Raw genomic sequence first — 17,783 nt, 5'->3', positions numbered from 1 at the left:
TCATGGAAACAATGGACAATAGATGCAAGTCACCAAAAGGGCACAAGCTCATTTACCAATGCATTTTCATGCCGGTCCCTGCAATATATGCCAGTTTAAAAAACATGTTCATGCTGGCTGTGCACATACATTTCCATGCTGGCTCTACCAAGATAGGCTAGTATTCCCATATAAGAACATACTCATGTTCGCTTTGAGATGTGTTTTTATAGTATCATTACTGGCACTAGGCACAAAGCTGGCTCTGCCAATATATGCCAGTACTCGTATGTAAGAAAATGCCCCTGTTGGTTAGGCCATTAAAAGTGACATGTCAAAATAAGAAAACATGTCCAAACTGGTTCCAATATAAGCCAGTCTAGACCCACAAGAACACTTATCATCCTTGTTTCATCATAGATGCTAAGTTAATAAGAAGACATGCTACAGTAAGAAATATACATGCTGCTACACCTAAATGTCAGTCTAGCCAGGTAATGACATACATGAACTTGGCTTTGCCCGAAAATACCAGTAAAATATGCAAAGTCAATAAAGGATGTGTCAAAAATTCTCTAGTGATCCCCAGTCTCACAGGACCTTACACAGACACACACACACATGCAGGCATCCCCTTTCACGCAGCCATACATCTGCTCTCACACTCCTAACCATTCACCCACCAGTCACTCACCCATATACCTTCTCTAAGAAACACGTACACTGGCATCCACCCACCCAGAACCTTCACACACACACACTCACATTCCTACTCACTCACCCACCATTCACTCACCCATGGACATCTCATGTCCGCTTGCACTGCAATCTCCACACCTAGAACATTCAAACAAACATTATACATTCACCCACCACTCACTGACCTATACACCTTATCTCGCATCTACTCATACTGCATTCTCCACACAAATGCATACTCATCAAGGACATTGAAACACACTATCACATTCATACTCATTCACCCACAATTCACTCACTCATACACCTTCTCTTACATCCACTCTCAATGCATTATCTACACAAGCACATGCCCACCCATGCAGAACATTCAAACACAAACACTATCACATTTCATTGCATTCAACCACCACTCACTGACCCATAACACATACATACATCTGACACACACTTCACACATGCAAATACACATCACATTGTTTTTAAAAAGCATTCTTGTTTGTTTTGCCAGCTTTGGTCCATCTCTCCAGGCCACCCTCGGCTCCTCTGAGCTGCTCACAAGAAAGGTGGGAGAGCTTCCTGGTTCCTGTATATGAGCTGTGAGGAAGCCGGAGGAGAAGGGTCTGGAACTGAACATGGCATGTGATATGTGCCACGTGTCACAGTCAGATCCAACCCCTACTGAGAGCTTTGTTCTCGCGCTGCTAGTCATCACCCTGATTGGTGAAGACTGCGCCAGGGAACCCCCAGACCTGGTGTGCCAGGGCCCCTGCTACTCCTGGAACTTTTTTTAAACAGGAGGACACAGGGGTCGCATCTGTGACCCCCAAATGACATCCCAGTGTTACTCTTGGTTTTAGTTTGGTATTTGTCTAAATTTAGCGAGCTAGACATAAAGTTGTTCCAGTTAGCTTGAGGGCTGATTTCACTCATAAAGATACCAAACACTCTCATAAAGATACCAAACACTCTCAAGGATTCTCACGTAATCAATATAATATGTTGTGGTCCGGCAACAAGAGACCATGTACATGCACATTATCAAAGCAAACATGATGCAAATCACTGTTTAAACATATCCAGACTCTATTATTTGCATTTGGGAATGAAGGGGTTAAGCCTGTGTCCACCTTGCTTCCAAAAAGTATGTGACCGCTCTAGTGGTGGATAGATATTGGCCTTGCTAAGTTATATAGAAGTTTGGTCATGACTCCAATTTCTTCTCCTTATATACACTCATTCAGACCTGAAACTATCTCTCAAATCTTTTGCTTGCCTCGCACTGCTAGTCATTCAGATGCCCTCCTCTACATTGATCTTTCCCCAGTATTATACTTACCATCCTCAACCACTAGCCCAATTCCAAAACAACATCACCAGCTCTTATAGTACATGCATCAGAGCACCTTGGACTGTCAGTATGTTGGCAGTCATTAAACTGGCTGTTTAATCACTAAGCCTATTATAGAAGGTTTAGCATGACGGAAGCAACAATAAAGCAACGATAGGATGTGCTTATTGATAAACATGCTTTGTGCTGCTATGCACCTGGAATTGAAACTTCCTGTGAGGAATTTGACCATCCGCACGGTGTGTGTGTGCTCACCTGGGCATTTTTGAAATTTTAAATGAAATTGAATGATGGTAGATAAAGCTTTGGAAAGTGTGTTGTGCTAATCCGCACACATTATTCAATGCTCACTGCATGGCAAACACATAGACCTGTGTACTCCTGGTGGACATCCCTGCTGTCAAATTTAGTTGGAATATGACAGTCAATAGTACATCAAGGCATCTCAGAAGGGGGAGGGCAAAACCTTCCTCCTGCTATGGCAAGTCTAATTAACTAACAACGGCTCCATGGATCTGCCAATTCCTTTGTTAGCAGCTGGTGGCAGCCTCGCATACTGATTAGAGTTCATTCAAACAGGCCCATTGGAGCCCTGGTCACAGGACTAACAAAGGACAGAAAAACCTCAATAACCTTTGATATGCACTGTGTCAACCTGAAGCCAGCTCCCGCCTTTCAGTATCAAGGGCAGTGAACTGTCATGTCTCGGACCATATATTTACAGTAGTCATCCCCACAGGGAAACCCCATTCAGAAGGTACAAGTATGTGGTTTGGCAGAGACCAAATATCTGGTCTCGCCACAGCTTCAAGGGAGACCTGCCAATTTAATTGGAAACCACAGAGAGCTCCATTAAGTAGAGAGACCCTTTGATCCACAACAGACAGGAAGATGGGTGGGACTTAGTATTACATGTTTTCACCCCTTTACCTTTTCTGTTTGAATGCACTCTGGTTATAACCTCAGGCATACAGGAGATTGTTGGTGCAGACCGAGGATTGGTTCATTAAGGTAGGCTTAGCCTACACCAATCACTGGGGCCCATTTGGCTTTAAAAGAGCATCAATCCCCTCATTTGGACCCTGGCTGAAAGTACAGTCTGCATTACAGCTTCAACCAGTGAAGGAAGGCCAGGATTTCCAACAAGGGAAGCAAAATCCCTCCTCTAAACACCTCCAACGGAACAGGTGAAGATACTGTATCCAACAGACCCGCCAGCAGCTCCAGAACTGGCACCCAGCCAGCACACAACATGCCTTGCTAGGCTGTGCAGCAAGCTTCCTAGTTGGGCAATGCCAGGGAGTATCTGAACCAAACTAAGGACAATGCAGTTGCCTGCAACACTCGCCTCAGCATTGGGCCGTCCATCTTAAAGGACGACACAAGCCCAGTGAAGAAATTAGGAGGAGTGCATCAACAAGCACCCACTGTCATCGACCTTAAAGGACATTTTCGAACAAGTCGAGCCCTCGAGCTGCAACCGACTGCACCGTTGACTGTTGTTACGCCACAGTGCCTCGACCAGTTCTACAGACCCACCAACCAGCACTGAGATAACGATTCCTGACCCAGAGCCACCAAGTAGACAAGCCTGCAGCCATCCATCCAGCCTCGCTCGCCAAACTGTCTGCCGCCTGATACCCACAGCTGTTTCCTGTCTTGAACTCTGTTCCAGGAGCTGAAAGGCGTCCTGAAACCGACTCGACACTGTCGAGTAACAAGAACTTCTACAAACTCAAGGTACATTGTGCTTCTGTCCCCCCTGGTCCTTCTCTGAAGGCCCCTAGTGACATTTTGCAGTCCATACCCCCTTTGTGCTGAAACCAAGTACTATTGTGATTAATTGTGATTAATTACTTTACCAGCTACCCTCCTGGCAGTATCCAGAGTGCATCCCTTTTCCCTAATTGAAACTGTCTGCCCTCTGCATTCCTATCAGGGTGGGTTGTTTCTTTTAGTGTGCTAGAAAAGTCTGTTGCGATTATAATAACGTTGATATGTTTATGCAACCTTGACTGGACAGTCCCTTTTATCATTGTGTAATAATTGTATTTTCGATGTGTTGAAATTAACCAATAATGCACAACCTTGCTGAAATAAGCCTGCCATTCCATTCATGTTACGTTAAGTAGGTATATAATTTGCTTGTGTTTCCAATCTGTTTGGATCCCTTCTGGTGTACTAGAGGTGTGGGGCTGATTAATGGTTTAGAGACCGATATTCATCCCTGGACCACTGGTGCCCCAGAGGTTGATTTGTCACATTGGTCGCAGTGGGATCTAGTTAGAGCCTTGTGTACAACTTCGTCACCCAATGATAAAAGTACTGTTTTAGGCAATGTTTAGATACTGCTAGGTATTTGTAATAATCATGGATCTTGACATAGAGACTGGAAAGGCATGACCAAGGATGTCCTGCACATCCTGTGTCAAGAGAGGGGACTTACCCACAGCACTTACAGTAATAAACCTGAGTTGTTGACCAGCCTACAAGCTTGATTAGAAGCAAGGGCAGTTGGGGATAATACCCCAGGAGACTGGCTAGGCCCTGTGTACCTGAATGAGGAAGACCTTCCGGGAGGGATAGTGGAAGATGGCGAGGAAGAGAGCATGAATATTTATTCTCACCAACCATCCCGCCGTGGGGGCAAGTGTGGTTTCTCAACACTCTAGAGTGTCAGTACGGTGAGCGGCTAGTGCGGTACCCCGCAGGTCCCAGCACCGTCTTTAAGTGGCACAGTAATTGTTCCGGCTGTTATCAAGGTAGCGGCTAGAAAGCTCCTGCTAGAGGAGAGGAGACTAGCACTAGAGGAAGAGAAACAGTGGGACAAGGTCAACACAGAGCTGTGCAAGCTGGTGCTCAGAAAGAAGAAGGAGGCCAACAGATCCACCTATAGCAATGGCAGCAGTGGTGGCTCAAACCAGAGTGCCCGGGATAAGTCCTGGCGGCACATCCCGAAAGACTTAGTGCAGGCTTACAAAGTGGCTAAGGATATTTTTTACTGGTTTGAAGTGGTCAAGCTTGCTTTTCAGCTAGAGGAGGTGGATGTGGTATTATGGGGTTCAGCACTGATGAGTCGCTTACTAACACCAGGGAAAAATGTAATTCCTCAGTTAACTCCTGAGGAAAGGCCCATTTATGAAAACATGAACGCATCCTTCATCAGGAAGTTCTGGAAAACCTAAGAACATTATCTCAAGAGCTTCAGAGAGCTCAGGAAGAAAAGTGGGCAGACATTTGAGGCATTCACACACTTGCCGTTGAAATATCTTAGCGGGTGGGTGGCTGGTAACAAAGTTGACACATTTAAAGGGATGTACAATTGCTTGCGTGTGAGCATGTAATGATATGATATGATATGATATGATATGGCATTTGTAACGCGCCTATACACAAGTGTTTCAAGTGTTTCAAGGCGCGACGAGGCAGGGAGGGGGGAACAAGGGGAAGACAGACAACGATCCTACTAGGCCAGGTGTCATTCAGATCGCGCAAGTGCAGGGGGAAGGGAGAAAGTGCAAGGGGAAGGGAGGGGGTAAGTGCAGTACAAAGTAAGTGGAAGAAAATAAATAAAGGGCCAACTGGTGGCAAGTGCAAGGTAAGTGCAGACAAGTGCTCGGAACGGGGGCTGTAGGGATACAGAGAAAGTCCCGCAGTGCAGGGATTGCCAGGGAGGCAGTGCAAGTGGAGAGTGGCTGGGCCCAGGACCGAGGTCGGCAAGAGTGGCCCAGTTGCAGATTCGGTGCAGATTCAGCGAAAAATTAGCAGGGGAGAGCGAGAGAGAAAGCAGAAGCTAAGAGGAAGGTTTTGAGGTGCTTCCGGAAGATGGTTCTCCTCAAGTTTCACGGAGGCAGGAAGGCTGTTCCAGAGGGAGGCCCCTGCCGAGGAGAGAGATCTACCCCGAGCTCGTTGCTTCAAGAAGCGGCTGACCCTGAGGGAGTTGGAGACGGATGAGCGAAGGGCTCGGGAAGGAAGATGAAGAATTGTGAGGTTGACCTACACCAATATCTTGTGGACAAGTCTATCAAAGACCGTAGGGAGCTTGCAAAGTCTTCCGACAGTTTTGTGAGTACTCAAGTCCACAAAAAGGCTCAGGCGAGCCCACCCAAACTAGAAGAGACATCTTCAGACAAAAAAGTAAACAAGGATGGGAAGGACAAAGGTCCAACCCACTCCTCTTTCGAAGTCAGGTCCGAAAAGAATGAAGAGACATCCCAAAGCTTTAGTTCAGCTGTACACACTGAGAAGAAGAGCACAGGCACCCCTAAAATGGGGACTCACCACACAAAGATTGTGTTTTGTGTAAGGAGCTGCACCATAGGAATGGGGATCCTGCTTGCAAGGGCTTACCCAAGGAAGACATTGTGAATGTTGGACTCATGGAAGAGGTCATCATTAGTGTGGGCCTTCTAGAGGAGGACTTCCTACTAAGCATTCACACACTTGCCGTTGAAATATCTTAGCGGGTGGGTGGCTGGTAACGAATTTGACACATTTAAAGGGTTGTACAATTGCTTGCGTGTGAGCATGTAATGATATGATATGATATGGCATTTGTAACGCGCCTATACACAAGTGTTTTCGTGTTTCAAGGCGCGACGAGAAGAAATCCCAAAGCTTTAGTTCAGCTGTACACAATGAGAAGAAGAGCACAGGCACCCCTAAAATGGGGACTCACCACACAAAGATTGTGTTTTGTGTAAGGAGCTGCACCATAGGAATGGGGATCCTGCTTGCAAGGGCTTACCCAAGGAAGACATTGTAAATGTTGGACTCGTGGAAGAGGTCATCATTAGTGTGGGCCTTCTAGAGGAAGACTTCCTACTAAGCCAAGGTGTTGCTGAATGTGGATTGGTTACACTGAGTGGCCCCAGAAGAGATCCCAGTTGCCAATAATACTCAACTTTATTGTGTGTATCAATGGACAGAAAACTCGTGTGGTCCGAGATACTGATTCTAGTGTCACGGCAGTGGGTAAAGCCAGACCAGTATATTGATGGGCCTGATTGTAGCATCAGTGGGTTTGACAGAAAGAGTAAGTGCCCCTTGGTGATAGTAGAGTTCAGCTGGCAAGGTGAAATGACCCAGTTCCGTGTAGCAATGAAAGACTCCATACTTGTCCCATGTCTGTTGGGTAATGATCTTCTTGATTCCGGGATAATCACAGCGGCTACCCGATGGAGGGCCAAAAAGATCGCCAGACCGAACACTCTCAGAGCTTCAGGCCCTGGAGTGCTTGCAGAGGGCTTGTTGGAAGGACCAGCTTGGCCGGTAGCCCCTAGTGCAGTTCAACCGACTGCTGAGTCGCTTAATCCTCCGGGAAAGGGGCCAGTAGCCACTGAGGACCCTACTTTGGTAGCAGGGCACTCAGTGACTTCAGAGTTGCCTGGCACAGTGCAGGAACCTGAGTGGGAGGACCAAGTGGGCCCAGAACTGAAGGGCCTGCCCAAACTGGATGAGTTTGCATCAGATGGGTGACCCGATCAGACTGACTTCTTCACAGCCCAGAAAGTGTGTCCCACCCTGGTGGGTCTGTGGAAGCATACAGAGGAGCAGGCTAAGGGCGAGGTCCTTGGACTGTTCAAAGTGTACTGGGAGGATGGACACTTGTACAGTGAGCCAAAAGAATCTGAGGGCGAGGGCACCAGATGGTTGGTGATTCCCCAGTGCCACAGAAAGTTTGTTTTGGATTTGGCTCACAAAATTCCTTTAGCGGGTCACTGGGGAGTGCCTACGACATCGGAACGGTTGTTTGCACACTTTCCCTGGGCGCAGTTTGGCGTAAAAGGTTAAGGAATTTGTCTGGCAAGTCAGGTGGTACCTTTATTGTACTACCCGTGGATGGGTGGCCTTTCAAGAGAATAGGCATGGATATTGTGGGTCCTTTGGATACTCAAACCAGCTCAGAGAACAGATTCATCTTGGTGGTGGTAGACCACGCCACAAGGTACCATGAGGCTGTCCCTTTGAGGAGACTCAAAACCCCAGTGGTTGAGAAAAGGCTCTGATTGTGATATTCTCTTGTGTTGGATTCCCCAAGAAAGTAGTTTCTGACAGGGGATCAAACCTCATGTCAGCATACATGAAGGCTATGTTGGAAGAGTGTGGAGTCACCCACTGGTTCTCTACATCCTTCCATCCACTAATAAATTGGCTTATTTAGCAGTTTAACAAGACCCCAAAAGGCATGATAGGTGGTTTGGAAGAGCACCTGAGGAGAAAAAGGGATATTCTCCTGCCATGCGTTCTGTTCGACTACAGGGAGGTGCCACAGAACAGGTAGTGTTTAGCCGCTTTGAGCTTTTGTTTGGATACCCTGGACGAGGTCCCCTCAGTCTAGTGAAAGAAGGATGGGAGAGCAACCCCTCATCCCCAGCATGAGATGTGGTGGACTATGTACTTCTCCGATGGTCTAGAATGGCGAAGTACATGGAACAGTCAATGGGAAACTTAAAGGCCAGTCAGGAGCTGATGAAGTACTGGCATGACCAGAAGGCTACAGTGACAGTCTATTCTCCAGGCCAGTGGATTTGATTAATGGAGCCTGTCAAACCCAGTGCCCTTCAGGACAAGTGGGCTGGGCCTTGTTGCGTGCTGGAGAAAGTCAGTGAGGTGAATTATCTCATTGACATGAATGGTCCTAAACAAATGTGCAGGGTCTTTCACGTCCACTGGCTAAAACCCCAGTATACCTGTCATGACATGGTCATGGCATTAGTGACTGACGGAGAGACTGAGGAGGAGACCGATTTCCCTCCCAGACCCCCTGCACACTGAAGCTACAGATGGGTCAGTTGAAGGTGTCAACCTCACAACGGACTTGTCAGAATAGCAACTTACAGGATGTTGCCCTTTACTGGGACAGATTGCCGGTTTGTTTTCTATGACTCCATGTCGTGCAGATTGGTGGACCCATGATGCAGACACTGGAGACAGTAAGCCAGTGAAGAGTAGGATTCACCAGATTTTAATGTTAATATTAATGTTAAAGGATATTTGTACTGTGCACTATCACCACTGGAGTGGTCCCCTGGCGCTCTTGTCCGATAAGGTCAGGGACACCATCAAGGAGGAAGCTTTAAAGATACTGTCCCTAGAAAAGATAGAGCCATCCCACAGCACCTGGGCTAGCCCAATGGTATTGGTCCCTAAAAAGACCAGTGGTGGACTACAGGGGGCTCAATTCTGTCATGAAGACAGGTGCTCAAATGAGCTCATTGACAAGCTTGGCGCTGCCAAATACATGAGTATCTTTGACCTCACGGCAGGGTATTGTCACGTCGGCTTGACAGATGGAGCGAGAGAGAGGTCAGCATTCTCAACCCCAGAAGGACATTATCAGTTCACTGTGATGCCCTCCGGATAGAAGAATGTCCCTGCCACTTTTCAGCGGCATTGCGGTCTTCAGCCACACCTGTGACGATCACTTGTCCCACCTGGGCGAAGGTACAGACTGTGAAGGATTGGGACATCCCCACCACGCAGACGCAGGTGAGAGCCTTTCTAGGTCTCACTGGGTAAGGGGTATGGGACCGTTACCTTGCCCCTGAAGGATGTAACTTCCAAGAAGATACCTAAGAAGGTAACCTGGACCCCGCCTGTCAAACCTCCTTTCAGGATTTAAAGGATGGATTGTGCAGGGCCCCAGTTCTGAAAGTTCCAGACTATCATCAGGAGTTCATTATACAGACAGATGCCTGTGATTTGGGATTGGAGCAGTGTTAGCACAGCTGAACTCTCAAGGGGTAGAGCAACCTTTTTCCTACATTAGCAGGTGATTGACAAAAAGGAATAGGAACTGGGCTGTCATTGAAAAAGAGGCTTACACGGTCATGTGGGCTGCAAAGAAGCTGAAACCCTACATCTTTGGGTCACACTTTACTATCCAGACAGACCACCATCCTCTTTGATGGATAATCACCATGCAAGCAGAGAACCCTAAGTGTTTGCGTTGGGCCATATCCCTACAGGGATTAGATATGGACATCCAACACAAGTCAGGTTCCCAGCATGGAAATGCAGATGGCCTCAGCCAGCACTTTCACCTTGAGGCTGGGGGCATGTGAGGAATTTGCAAGGAGGAACAAGAAGAATAAATGTGGACCCTGGCTGAAGGTACAATCTGCCTTATAGCTTCCACCAGTGAAGGAAGGCCAGGATTTCCAAAGAGGCAAGCAAGATCCCTCCCCTAAACATCCCTGGGCCACTGGTGCCCCGGAAGTTGATTTGTTACACTGTTTCCTTTATTGTTTCATTGTATAAATCTGCCAAAAACGGGTGATAATATACCAATTACCCCCATGTATGGGAGCACACAGTGCAGGAAATTGGCAGCCAACCTGATCCTAGGAAGTGCCTAGTGTATGGCTTGTTAATGGGCCTGTGCACACCCCGAATAAGGAGCTGATAGTTGTTTGTATGCCGGGGCTCCTCTAGGGTGTGAATAGTCTAAAAGGTTGTTGATTTCTTTAACGGGAGATGGGCAGTATGTGTCTTGCATGTGTTCAATATCCTATGAAAAAAAACTAAAATGGCCACCACCACTTTAAAAGAAAAGGAACATAGTCCCTTTTCTATTTCCATGGTGATGTGGAAAGCATGGCAGTGCTGTTAGGCGGCAGAGGCCCGTGTCATACAGGTAAGTCTGTAGGGTGGGAGTGGGGTACAAGGTGACAAGGGAGCCAGAGGGAGGGTTGGGATGTTGGGCAGAACGAAAGGGAGAGCTGGAGTAGGGAAGCCGTTTAGGTTTGGGGATGGGTGATAGGTGGCTGGACACTGTCAGTTATTGTCCAAGTTCCCAGCTACCTGATTGGCTGACCCCAGTTTCCTGGGTGCAAATCATTATTCACAAATATGTCAAAATTCTTTCACTTTGATCTATTTAACAAAATGCTATATGTTTTTCTCATTGATACTCCCATAAGTATTATTGATGATTTTGGAAACTCTAGATACGTGCAAATGAGAACAAATGTTGCAGGTTTCCTTGTGTCATGTGGATTCTACAAACTTATTTTCATGTCTTCTTGACTCTTGAGGAATGAGCCAAAGTAGTAGAATTATTGTGATAATGATAAAAGCAGTGATCTGTAGTATAAATCCCCAAACATGTTAGCCAACTACTGCATCACATTGTGTCCTTCCACAAAAGAGTACCTTAAAGGAGATTCCCTGCATCTCTATTCCTCCAGGAATTTTGCATTATTGGTACTTTTTGTTGGGCACTGATAGGATTCACCAGGAAGGTTCCCCGGGTAGGCTTTATGATTGTCTGTGTTTCAGTAAAATGACAAAGCCTGAATGTATAGGCCAGTGTACGGAATACACAAGGACTAAATGTATGCAAGTGGTCAGCCTTAGGTCACTGGTCAATCCTACAGATGATTGTAGTTACTGGCCTGGAGTTTTCAAACTGACACGGAAAGGAAGGGTCATGTTTACCATTCCTCAGCAATTACACTGTTTTGCCTTAACAGTTTTGTATTTTGCAATGATCTAGAGTCTTCTTTGATTCTAAAGTGCAGCTCGAGAAGTAACCATTCCCCAAACTATATTCATACATACTGAAAATAGAGCTCACGTGGGTGGTGGGAGGCTTTATTCATCCTACATATGCCAGGTTTTCCTGTGCTTATCACTGGGGGTGCTAGAGAAATATGGCCTTGTTAGTGTGCCTTGTCAAGGATGTGGTAGACCTGAGGTAGTAGAAGTCAAATCCCTGTGTCCTGGGGCCGTGATTAGGGAGGGCCACTTGGCTTGTGGGGTACGTATAGTGGCTGAATTCTTTCACTATCCAAAGACCGTTCAACCTGGTTGCATAATGGGAGGACAGATTAGCCAGGTCTAGGTTGAATATGATTAATATATCTGCCCCAAGCATTTAGTAAATATTTAGCTACAAAGAAGACTTTGCCTCATCCACTGGATTATCATGGAGGGTTGGACTGTGTTTGCAGGAGCCCACCACGAATGCCATCTCTCTGAGGGATCATCTGCCTGCTTGCACAAGAATGATTACCACATGGGTGAAACCCTGACCCCTAACATATAACTCACATAACGGTATAATAAAGGACTGTCTGAAGAGGTATCCAGGACCAGTTCTTAGCACTTAGAATAAGCAGGATAGTGTGCCTGATCCAGTGCCTAGAAGGGGTACTGTAGGAGCGGTGCACATTTGCAGAGTAACACACCCAGGTGTTGACACCAAGGTAGTGTCGTTCTAAACAGTGAAATCAAACATGCAACGGGCATTATCCCTTTGGCTGCACAAAGACAGAGTTTGCATGTGTGCAAGGGAGCACTGAGTGGAGCATTTGCATGGACGTCACACTTCATGAATCCCTGAGTGATCATAACATTGGACTTGTGTTGGGTTCAGGGTTTGGCCACAAATGACTCTGACACTCCAGTGAGCTGTTAACTTATTTACTTAAGTTTAGGCACACCAAATACAGTTCTTGGAGTCAGGTAAGTAAAAGGGGACATAGGACACCACCAGCATCCTCTCTCAGGGCTTACATCCTTGCAACTAACCAACCTGGAACTCACTCATAGATAAACATTCTAAGCCCTGCATTCCATCTCAAGATTCTAGTCACTTGCACCAGATGAATGCAAAGTTAATCACAACACATCTTTCCCTTATAGGGACAACAACAAGAACAGTAAAGTATCGGTGGCAAGATCAATATTTCATCAAAAGATTTGTCCAGTAAAGTCCCACCTGAAAAACAAAAGATTATTCAAAGCATTTCATATATAACCACAACCAACTCCAAAAGGTTTAGACCCTGTCACCACTTCAAAATCTATTAACATTAACATCAATGTCCATCTGTGGATTAAAATTAAAAGTCCACCTGTGGAGAGAACATATTAATATGCCTACATAGAACAGCTAATGATGAACACTGTTATCAACTTAATAACTCTAATGAAGATTTAATAAACACTCAAAACCTTAATATCTTATTTCACTCACACATCACCGCATACATGTCTACCAACATATGCCAAAACAATGGCACCAAAGTCTAGGAACAACATTTCCCTTTTTATACAGACAGTGTAATGGACAGTAGTCCGCTTAATGGTTCACCACAACCATTGCACCTTTTTACACATGCAACACATGTAATGGACAGTAGTCCGCTCAATGGTTCACCTCAACCATTGCACCTTTTTACACATGCAACACATGTAATGGACAGTAGTCCGCTCAATGGTTCACCTCAACCATTGCACCTTTTTACACATGCAACACATGTAATGGACAGTAGTCCGCTCAACGGTTCACCTCAACCATTGCACCTTTTTACACATGCAACACATGTAATGGACAGTAGTCCGCTCAACGGTTCACCACAACCATTGCACCTTTTCACACATGCAACACATGTAATGGACAGTAGTCCGCTCAACGGTTCACCTCAACCATTGCACCTTTTTACACATGCAACACATGTAATGGACAGTAGTCCGCTCAACGGTTCACCTCAACCATTGCACCTTTTTACACATGCAACACATGTAATGGACAGTAGTCCGCTCAACGGTTCACCTCAACCATTGCACCTTTTTACACATGCAACACATGTAATGGACAGTAGTCCGCTCAACGGTTCACCTCAACCATTGAACATTTTTACACATGCAACACATGTAATGGACAGTAGTCCGCCTGTGGAGAGAAATATGTTAAACTACATAACTCAATTAAAGAGAGAGACATGTACCTACAACATCACTCTAATAAACTAATAGCACCAATATTCACCAATACTTTACCATTGCATAGAGAGTAGCGGAGGAACACAGAGCTCCCATCCCCATCAAACTTCATAACTGAGGCAGGCCTCCCGCTGCAGCACTCATGCCGAACTCCAGGACTCCACTCAAGCCAACCGCAGCAACCTTCGGTTCCAGTCAAAGGTAAGCGCTGACATCGGATAACTTTGTCAGTGATCTTAGCTGCCTTCACTATGACCAATAGCTTGTAGCCTTGGCGCAACAGATGTTTGCACAGTCCATAGGCCCCAGGCCCCTCCTAGATCCATTAACAACTTCCAACTCTTCTGAATGTCTGTACAGTCTCAATTCTCTTAAATGCTTTATAAGAGACCGCTACCTTGAACTTCACCATGTCAATGAATGAATGAACCTTGCTGCTCCAATGAACTTCACAGCTCCTTCTAATAACCATAAGTCTCACAGAGCCCACTGCACTTTACAGCAGACCGTTGTACCTTTCAACACTAGAACTTCTTGTCCCCACTGCACACCCTTGTCACTGAAGTGCCTCTTCACTCCCTATGCAGTGCCTCTTCACTGCCCCGTGCAGCACTTCACTGCCCTCGCAGCGCCTCACCTCTTCACTGCACCATGCAGCACTTCACAGCCTCTGCAGCGACCACTCACTGCCTCTTGCAGCGCCTCTTGACTGCCTCTTGCAGCACCTCTTAACTGCATCTTGCAGTGCCTCACTGCCCTTGCAGAATCTCTTCACTGCCTAACGCAGCACCTCACTGCCCCTGCAGCGCGTCTTCACTGCCTGTTGCAGCACCTCACTGCCCTTGCAGCACTTCTTCATGCAGCGCCTCACTGCCTATGTAGCATCTCACTGCCCCTAGCGGCGCTTCACTGTCTCTGCAGCGCCTCTTCACTGCCTGTTGCAGCGCCTAACTGCCCTCGCAGCACCTCTTCATGCAGCGCCTCACTGCCTCTGCAACATCTCATTGCCCATTGTAGCGCCTCACTGCCCTGGCAGAACCTCTCCACTGCCTCATGCAGCACCTTTACATCCATAGCTGCTCTGTTATTCCAGTGCCTTCGTAGCGCCTCTGTCTGGGCCTTTCTTGCCCCCTCTGCCTCTGTAGCACCTCTGTCTGGACCTCAATTGCCCTCACTGCACTTGCAGTGCCTCACAGCCATCCAGCGCTCTTACCTGAGAGAGGATCACTTCTCAGAGGGGGGGGCGGTGGCTGTCTCCCTTTGGTGCTGTCCCCCCAGCACAGCCAGATCCCATCCTCGTCGCCAGTGTTGGGTTCAGGGTTTGGCCACAAATGACTCTGACACTCCAGTGAGCTGTTAACTTATTTACTTAAGTTTAGGCACACCAAATACAGTTCTTGGAGTCAGGTAAGTAAAAGGGGACATAGGACACCACCGGCATCCTCTCTCAGGGCTTACATCCTTGCAACTAACCAACCTGGAACTCACTCATAGATAAACATTCTAAGCCCTGCATTCCATCTCAAGATTCTAGTCACTTGCACCAGATGAATGCAAAGTTAATCACAACAACTTGCCACCCCCCCCCCCACACCCCTTATAAGATCGTTGCTCTATGTCAAAGACTGGTTGTTCTTTCCTGTTTTTACATTCGTTTCCATGATTATTATTATACCTGACAAGAACACATGTGAACTGTAATCCCTTTAACTTACCTGGAACAGTGGAGTCTATTTTACTTGGTTCTGTATTCCTTTTTTTCCTATCTAATATTTGTATGATGTTTAGATAATACAATTGGATAATTTAATATATCGGTTTGGACACCGATATCTTTTGTTTTACTTTGTTTTTGAGTTGATGAACTGTATGCAAATGTCAGCTGTCCATGAGAAAGCCTTGGTCTTCACCCACACATCCAAATACAAGACAAAGGACACATCTGTGTCTAGTGCTTTGTCTCTTCAGGAACCTCTCCCCCAAAAGGGACGCTTTCTTGTCCTCCACTCTCCTTTACTCTCATACTCCCTTTCCCTACTCTTCCAATTCTTCTCGCCCCATTCTATAAAGCATGGCATGTAGTGTGTGCGGGTGTTAGGCAGAACCCAAGCAGATGAGGCTGTTGTTTCTGCACTAGTCCCTCATCAGCGTGGGGGTTACTGGAGGTAGCATTCCTCTGAAACCAGCTGTTTAATATAGAGACACTATCATGTTTACTGCATGTGGGCTTTTAAACACACACTGCTCCTCGAAATGCAAATTAGGCAGCGGCGAAAGGGGACATTTCAGATGATCATAGACTATTATACAAAGAAACATGCTTTTCACCAGCTTTAAAAGAGAAGTAGGCCATAGCAGGTCTACACCTTTTTGTTGCTTGCTTGTATGGCCATTGATTAACTTTTTCTCCTCGATTGCCAAAGATCACTACCGCCCTCCCAAATGAAATACATTTTTATATAATCCAAAGAAACACATGTGTTAGATACCTCCCTTTACAAAAGGCACATCTATCAAATTCAGACACTCTGAAGAAAGGGAGGGAGTGGATGTCTAAAACCAGAGTTCTCATCTGCCCTACTTAGGTAATAATAGATTTTATATATTTCCTTTCAGAAAAAGAAAAAAAATGTAAGAAAATGGTGTCTCCTGTGAACCCCTCGTCAGTGTTAGAGGAGACAATCTTTTTCAGGTCTGATTCCCAACGCGTTTTTCCCCAACGCTGTTCCATACAAACACGCCATGCATTATTGTGGGCTTCTCCCTTAATCGTGTCTCTCTGGACAAAAGACCTTGCTGCACGCTGTTTGTTTTCCCATTAATCTCATAGCTTCTGGACAGCCATACTATACTGCCATTCTTACCTTTGTTTTAAATCACCTAAAGAAATACCCTACGGTTAGGTATCTGTAATCCGCGGCTGAAAGATGATTCGTCAACCCACATATAAGGAAAAGTAGAGCAGAATCCAGTTTCTATCCCTATATCCGTCAATATTTTAGGAATTAAATTCTGCTCTGAATTAGAGCCAGTGAAAACCACTTTAAATTCTGCAGGCATTTAAACCCTCAACTGTTTCAAGTGAGATCAATTTCTTCAAAGCGCCACATATAAGAGCCAGGAGGCCACTCGTGCACTTCTGTGCTTTTGGAATGGCTTTAACTTGACACTACATAACATGCAACAATAACCTTGCAATATTTCTAGGGAAATTCTGAGAGAAAAATGTCATATTTGATGTGTACCTTGCTTTGCCTACGGGCCTTATTGTAGGGTCACTTTATCAATTCATAGCTTTTGGGTGCCCTACAAGCTTGTAGTAAATCATGTGTGCAGATGTCTAGGCTCTAGAGAAAACTCATTACTGCCAGGTTTATCCATCCACATATTTTTTGTAGGAGCCTTCCTGCCCCAAGTCAGGCAGGTGTCTACTCAGAAACCTCGACTCACAAACTGAAAAAAATTGGAAACCTATTTTCAAATCTAGTCATACTATGTAGTTTGTTGGCATTTATACTTTTGATTGAGGACCTTTGACAGACAAAAAAAACAATGCCACCTCACAATTTGGGATGAGAAACAGACTTTTTGGGATAAGATATTGTTTAATTTAAATGCAGTTTTCCCTCACTTCACAACAGGAGAAGTCACCGAAATACTATAAATTGGGGATGTCATGAAATACCATTTGCCATCTTAATACAAGCAGCCTATTTTTAGTCCCACTAAAGAAAATACATGATAAAATACAAAATAACAGTGTTCATTCAAATTGACATCTATCCATAAATTACCATGAGTGCATGAATACTGTAAACATTAATTCGTTTAATGATAAGCATGACATTATTAAAACCAAGAATGTCCTTGAATGAATCGTGGAGGAATCCTGGACATTTTACTTAATATTTCACGCCATCCCTACGAAATGAAGAACACCAGAATATGAAACAGGTTGAAAGGATCCCTCTCTGTTCTACTGGCCATTAACATTTCATGGTGAATCAGAACTAGAATATTT

The 17,783-nt window shown here is 45.6% G+C and overlaps 1 protein-coding gene across 5 annotated transcripts in view; it reads right to left on the bottom strand.

Annotated features, from left to right (window-relative positions):
- GABRA3 (gamma-aminobutyric acid type A receptor subunit alpha3) overlaps window positions 1–17,783 on the bottom strand; it is a 2,265,987-nt gene that overhangs the window by 2,045,712 nt on the left and 202,492 nt on the right. The gene's annotated exons all lie outside the window — the stretch shown is intronic.

The sequence above is a fragment of the Ambystoma mexicanum genome, chromosome 5p (assembly GCF_040938575.1).
Source record: "Ambystoma mexicanum isolate Mex_15411 chromosome 5p, UKY_AmexF1_1, whole genome shotgun sequence".
Classification (NCBI taxonomy): Eukaryota; Metazoa; Chordata; class Amphibia; order Caudata; family Ambystomatidae; genus Ambystoma; species Ambystoma mexicanum.
The sequence above is the reverse complement of the archived record's forward strand: the minus strand, read 5'-3'. Positions and strand labels throughout refer to the sequence as shown.